Here is a 7,451-nt window from a genome sequence, read left to right as displayed (position 1 = left end):
GTACAATTCAAAACCATTGTTAAGTCGCAGCTTTCTAAGAAATAAACTTTGTTGTCCTTACTTTGTACTATTTGGAGTGGGTAATGACGGTTTTGAATGACGTAAGTGGCGTGTAGGCGAAGAGAGTCCTTAAAGGTGAAAAGCGTGAATGTTCCATTCACATATCGTAGAAGCTGTTAAATACAATCAGCTAGGTACAGTAAGAATTGGTCATGCTCTTTCAGAAGCAACAAGCCTGGAGCCTTTGAAGCATAACGAGGAGGATGATGGAAACAGAAGTATTATGAAGAGACATATTTCGACTATCTGCTTTTTAGCACAACTACAGTTAGCTCTTCCAGGTCATGACGAATCTGAGGTGTAAGTAAAAAAAGAAAATTATTTAGAGCTTTTGGATTTCGTAGCAGAATTGTAACAATGCAAGAAAAGTCATTTTCTGACACACAGAATGAGTTAATTAGGTTGTATTACGGATGTTGTTGAAGAACAAATTTCAAGTGAACAGTGGATGTCTCAATTACAAATAAATTTTTCGTTCTGTAAGTATAGAATCAGGAGAAATACAAAAGAGATTCATAGGGTTTTACGACCTATCCAAAAACCGGAGGGCATAAGACATAGCCAGTTTGGTTGCAAGCGTTAAGCAGTTGGAATATTGATAAAAACAAATTAGCATTGCAAACATGTGGCGGCTGCAGTGCAATGACAGGGAAAAATTATGGTGCCCATTGTATTGTGAAACAAGCATATCTACATGCTCTCTTTATCCATTGATACGCAGATCAGCTGAACCTGGTCTTCCTGTGTGCTTGCAAAATGAATTACGCAAGTTGAAATGTTTGCAGAAAATCTATCTAGATTCCAAACATTTTATAGACATTCCAGTAAAAGAAATGAACTTCTGAGGGAAAAGGGATTTAAGCTACCAAGTTCTTGTGAAACAAGGTGGAATTTCCAATCACACACTGTACAAACCATTATTTTTCACTCTACAGACCTGAGAGAAGAATTTAATCATGTGATAAAGATGAAGAGTGGGATGATACTTCTCTCCACCAAGCAATTGGGGTAAATAATATTATGGACAATCAAACTTTTCGTTTTCTACTGTAGTTGTACAATTCAATTTTCCAGCATACAAGTATCTTGTTTGACATCTTGCAAAGTAAAACTGCGGACATAAGATTCTGTAGGCGTAAACTTCATCAAGGCTGTTGAAAGACTAAGATGTGAGGGAATTCTTCTGAAATGCATAGTGGAAGCTAAGAGCCTTATAAATTCAAGAGGAGTATCTGAAATTAATATTAACGAAACAGAATCAAGTATTCAGAAACCGAGAGGGCTAGCATTCGAAATAACTGACACAGTACATGGAAACTAGGTACCATAACTGCTGTGAAACAGATTTTACAGAACTTAAATGAGACAAAGCTCTCAGGTTATAGTAGCCAAACAGTTTCCTACTTAAAGTGTATCCTTTAGTTTACAGCGAAAAACTGAAAAGAGAACTTACGTTTATTTACAGCAATGGAGATAGATGTCAACAGTCTCAAGACTTCCTAAAATCAATTACATACAATGGATTAAAAAACGTGTTTCCTGAATGTATGAAATTACTGTCGTTGGTTCTCGCTATTCCAGCAATCACCACATCTTGTGAAAGAAGCATGAGCACATTAAAACGCGTTAAAAGATACCTTCACAACACAATGACAAATAACAGAGTGTAAAGCATTGCGATTTTGGCTATAGAGAAGGGAACTGTGAGATCTTCAACCAAACATCAGGGGGTTCATATCTCATGTTAGCAATGTTTATGTCCAGAGAAAGGAGATAAAGATTCAACTAATTTATAAAACGATTAAACGGTGAGCCACTATGTGTTATATTCTCAGTAATGTGTAGCTGTTTAATATTTAACATATTTCTTTATAACAATTTCTGTAGTAGTTTCAGTCCTAATAAAAATATGCAATTCAGTTACTTTTGCAATGTTTCTGTTTTACAAGTTTTTGTTTTATGACTTTTTTCTTTTTTCGATATTCGTAATTCTCGGCCTAACCTACAAAACATGACACACTTCGCCACTGAATGTATGCTACTTAACTGGAATGATAAAACAGAATGCAGTAAATTTTACTCTCATTTCAGTAATCAGACTGCAGATGTTTTTTTTTTCTTGTTAAACTGGTATTGCAGCCTTTTAGTTTTAAACACAAATCGGTACAACGATGTTTTGCTGGTAACATTAAGTAAGCTGTAGTGAATCGGAGCCCCAGTACACTCACTTGGAACCGATTTTACGTAACGTCATATTCAGAAAGTACTTACGACATGTATTCATCGAACAGGTAAACCGAAAAGCCATTGTGTAAGAGTAATCAAATTGTAGCAGTTGGCGCAACATTTTTCCTATATGATTACTACAGCAAACGAGTGTACTAAATGGATGATTTTTGATTAGACGTTCACATTCTTTTGTATACAGGTAGCAACTCCAGTCTCCTGGCGGAAAAAGGAGGTAAGTGCAACGAAATTAATCAACGAATTTGGAAACGCCTATTTATCTGTTGTCTAATGACATAGCCTATCGCAATACAAAGCCACCACTGCAACTGAGAAAACGAAACATCAAACATATTCAGCGAAATCCAAGTCTTGACTTTCTCTTATATTACGTTACAGTAGCAAACCCTCCCTATTTATTTTCGGTACAGGTCTTGGGTAAGTACGCAGGTGTGGCATCTCTAGCGTAGAGTGCCCTATCTTTGTGACTTTTGCTTCTTTCAACTGCTTTTTTCTAGTCTTCACTTTCGGCGCATAACTTGTTCTATTGCCATGCATCAGTGATTAATAAATGCATATTCGATACTTAGTGTGTGTTATCTCCAACTGATCCTACGTGATAACCACAGTGGTCACCCAAACACAGTCATCGTCTCATTGCGAGTTATTTTGTGCTTGTTTTCGTCGTTTACGAACTTTGTGTGCCAGCCCACATTGTTTCCGCCACAATGGATCTAGTAGTGTCTTTCAGTGCAAGTGTAACGGGACCCTATTAACAATGCTGGTGACCACGAACGCCACCTCGTCTGTGCTGGCTTCCATGATCGTTCCACTGTGGTTGCACCACGACCGCTCGCTTTCGTAACAGTGCAATCCGTTCCGCCTGCACCGGTCATTGAGTCAGCCCCCCTGTGGCTTCACCACGACCGCCACCTGCCTGTTGTTGCAACGACACCAGCCATTACACCAACACCACGTTTTTCGTTGGGCTTGCAGATTGGACACACCATGATGGCTTATACGCCTGCTCCCTCCGCTCTGTGTGCTGCATGAGGCCACTGCCCCACGCAGACCTCTAGCGATGCACTGTACACTGCCACTGCACTTCCGGTGTCATAGGTGTCCTGCTCTGCTCTTTCCGATCTCTGTCTGCTGGTGCTGCCTCAACATGTGTTACCCAGCAGCTTTCTCAAGTTACCTGCTTTGCAAAAAGATAAACCATAGACTTGGTTCACTTTGGTGGATCACTTACTGGACATCCACGGCATTTCGGGCTATGACGCCCGTTTTGTCTGCCTGGTAAGCCACCTCCACTCTCAAACGCACCTCATCAGCGACTTGCTTCTCTCACTGCCTGCCTCGCACAAATATTCGATGGCGAAAGCACTGCTTATCGAGTTCCTTTCTTGCCCTCCAGTGGAGGCTATCCACCACATTATTCACGACGAGCACCTCGACGACCCCTTCGCAGCTTTGGTGGCGCCTTAATCGACGATCAAGCATTACCTGACACAGTGCATTGGATGTTGTGGATAGTCGAGGTGCCTTCGGATCCACAGCTTCATCTACTGCCTCATGTTGTCGACACACTAGAGATGCGTTTACGCATGGCGGATCAGGCTTATGCTATCATTCGTCACTGACACCACCTGTCGCAAATGACATCTCCATCACCCTCAGTTAGCATGCCTGCACCTCCGATTCTGCAGAGGCCAGTGTGCTTGCCTCAGCACCTCAACTGCCAGTCAGGAGCTGCACCTAGTGACCTGCAGGAGGTACTGCCAGCGGGCTCCTGACAGCGGCGGACCTTGCCCAAACAGCAACCAAATCGGCTACCAGCCCCGATGCAGTCAGCTGCAGCCCCCTCCCACACAACACCACCTCGTCAACTGCCTAACCGCTTCCGGGGACGCCACTCGCAGCTGTCGTGCGTCTTGTGCCCACCCAAACGAGAATGGCGAGCATGTTTAGGTGGCATGCACCCACCACGTTCCTTCACACACGCCTATCGTCCAACGCTGCACCACTCGCTCTCTGCCACAGACATGTCGACAGGCATCCACTTTCTTATCAACACTGACACCGACGTTAGCGTGATTCTGGCCAAACACGCTGTCAACACCCTATCACCATCTATCCTTGCCTTGATCGCTGCCAATCGTTCTCCTATTGCAATCCATGGCTCCATCAGATATTGCTGCACCTATCACTGGTTCAGACCTACCCTTGGACCTTCCACGTTGCTGACATGGATGAACCTGTGATTGGGTTGGATTTTCTACACCATTACGAGCTTTCACCAGACCTGCAGGCTGCTATGCTCCACCACACATCTGGCTTTACAGTTCCATGCTCACACAAGTTCAGCATGACTTCGCTCTCACTTTCCACATGTGTGTCCCTGGTCGAGCACATTACTACAGGGCAGATGTGCATCCACAAATCGACGAACTTTGCACCCAGAATGATGCCTTAGGCACCCGCATCGCCTCTGCCTCCACTGAATTGCCACATGCATGGCGTATCATGCATACCCGCAACGAGGCAGTCCATCAATCACCTCTACAGTCTCCTCTTCCCAATCTGCCCCTGTGACAAACATTCCACCGTCTGCCGTTGTTTTCTCACCACTGCAGACGAACCTACAAGACGCATCTGCATGCTACAGTCCTGTACTGCGTCTTCCATCGCTGACTTCAGCCGACGCCCTATAAAGGCACATTTGCATGCCGAGCGTGAGTTTCCGCGGAAACGCGAAATACTAATTAAATAAATAATCAGTGACAAATAAATAAAGCCTATGGCACACAACTGCAGCGCTGTGTCGCTGATAAAACAAAAGCACAATTACGTTACTCTTATGTTTGATTAAAAAAAGAGAGAGCTCTGGTTGAAGTGGTGCGAGTAGCACGTATTTTATTTTATTGTTTGGCACACCGCCATATTTCATGTTATAGAAGAATACTGCGAGTTGCAACCACACTAGGCACTCGATTCTGTAAAGAATTTATATTTATAAAAGTAAGTAGGATTATGAACTGTAGGCTTATTCATTGAATATATCTGATTTAACTAACTGTGTAACTTTTTTATGTTTAGTAGACAATCACCTCTGTACGACGTATTGGCATGGCTGGCAAATTATTGTAATATTGAGATTTAGATTATGAGTCCGCACCTACCGCAGCAGTCTTTGGAAACGATTTAATTACGAAGTCCGATTATTTCAGTTTTATTTCACGGTCAACTACGAGTAACATTGCCTTTACGAAAAAGCCATTGTCAAGCGTCTGATAACGAATAATTAAACGTCCACGTTCCAGATAAGCAAAATATTAATTACAATTGCAATCACAATCACCATCATACAGATAGAATAATTAACATATTTAAAATAACATTTTTTAAAATTTATTTTATTTATTTTATAGCCCCACCTACTCCGTCCTGGTTCACCAAGCTCAGTGAACCAACATTGCCTGCAGATAGCTTCTTGACCCCTTTTGCTGACCCTCCTACGCGAGTATCAGTCATCAGTAATGGCACATGTCATAGTATTCGCACCACCAAAGGTCCACTTGTTTGTTACAAGGCCAGGCGCATTAACGCTTCCAAACTTCTGCATGAAAAGGAAATCGTTCAGGATCTGTCGGCTTTGGACAGTCTCCGCCCCTCTGATAGCAACTGATCTTCACCTGTTCTCCTTGTTCCCAAAAAGGATGGCACCTTACACCTGTGTGGGGACTACAGGTCCGTTAATGCTGGCACCATCGGTAACTACCCCATTCCACCTATCCAGGATTTCACGCAATTACTCCCTGGTTCTAACTTTTTCTCTGCTTTACATTGTTCCAAAGCGTATCATCAGATCCCTATGCATCCACCGGATATTCCAAAGACTACCATCATCACACCCTTTGGACTATTTCAATTATGTTACAAGCATTATGGACCGAAAATGCTGCGCATATGTGGCTGCAGTTCATTGATTTCATTTTGCTCACTCTGCCATTCACTTATGCTTACTTAGATGATATACTGATCTTTTTCTCCTCCGCTTAGGAGCATGAAGTTCACCTTGATGCAGTCTGTTTGGCCCTCACTGCCAACAGCTAGGTGATCAACCATGATAAATCTCAACTGAGTTCCACATCAGTTACCTTCCTAGGCCATACTGTCTCTGCCAACAGCCTCCAACCAACGAGTTCTCATGTCGAAACCATACTCGATCTTCCTCTCCCTGAGGATTATGCTTACCTCCATCGTTTTCTGGGTGTGGCAAACTTTTACTGCCACCAAAGTCCTCAAGCTATCTCCATCCAAATTACCCTCACCGACACTTTCTCTGGCAAAAACACCACTGGGAAACGCAAGTTGGAGTGGACAAATCCATGCCCTTGGTAAAGTTGTCACACTCACCCACCCAGACCCTGAGGCCTGTGTCTCGATCACAACTGTGGGCGTTGTTTTACAACAGCACACCACCGAATCCACCCAACCCCTCTGCTTCTTTTCCAAGAAACTGACTAAGAGCCAGTGCAAGTGTTCGGCTTTCAACTGTGAGCTAATCGCTGTGTACGAGGCGATTAAACATTTCCGTAGTGAACTCGAGGGGCGACCGTTTATGATCTATAACGATCAGAAGGCTCTCATGGACGCTATTCATAATCTGGTTAAGGACCTTCCACCGAGGTGTTTCCGCCATATGGTCGACATCAGCCAGCACTCTCCCGACATGTGCCATATCCACGGCATCGAGAATGTTGTGGCAGACTACCTTTCCCACATCTGCATGCTAATTGCACTGCTGAATCTGGAGGAGATCGCCCAACTATAAGCCGATGACGATGATATACAGCAAACAATATCAGACAGTGAATCATCGCTCTTTGTCCAGCCCTATATACTATATGGGTCGATGATCCCTGTCCTTTGTGACACCTCTATGGACAAACTCTGCCTGCTGGTCCCTAGTACCATTCGTCATACGGTCTTTACCACCTTTCATGGCCTAACCCACCCTGGGACGCGAGCCACAATGTACCTGGTTATGGAGTGCTTCGTCTGGCCTGAATGCTTTGTCAGCTTAATTCATCGAGGATGTACCCCTGACTAACGCAACCGTCCTTCCAGCCGTGTAGAACGAGGGCGTGCACACGTGGGCT

This window comes from Schistocerca serialis, chromosome 9, assembly GCF_023864345.2.
Source record: "Schistocerca serialis cubense isolate TAMUIC-IGC-003099 chromosome 9, iqSchSeri2.2, whole genome shotgun sequence".
In the NCBI taxonomy this organism is placed as follows: domain Eukaryota; kingdom Metazoa; phylum Arthropoda; class Insecta; order Orthoptera; family Acrididae; genus Schistocerca; species Schistocerca serialis.
Note: the sequence above shows the minus strand (reverse complement) of the source record.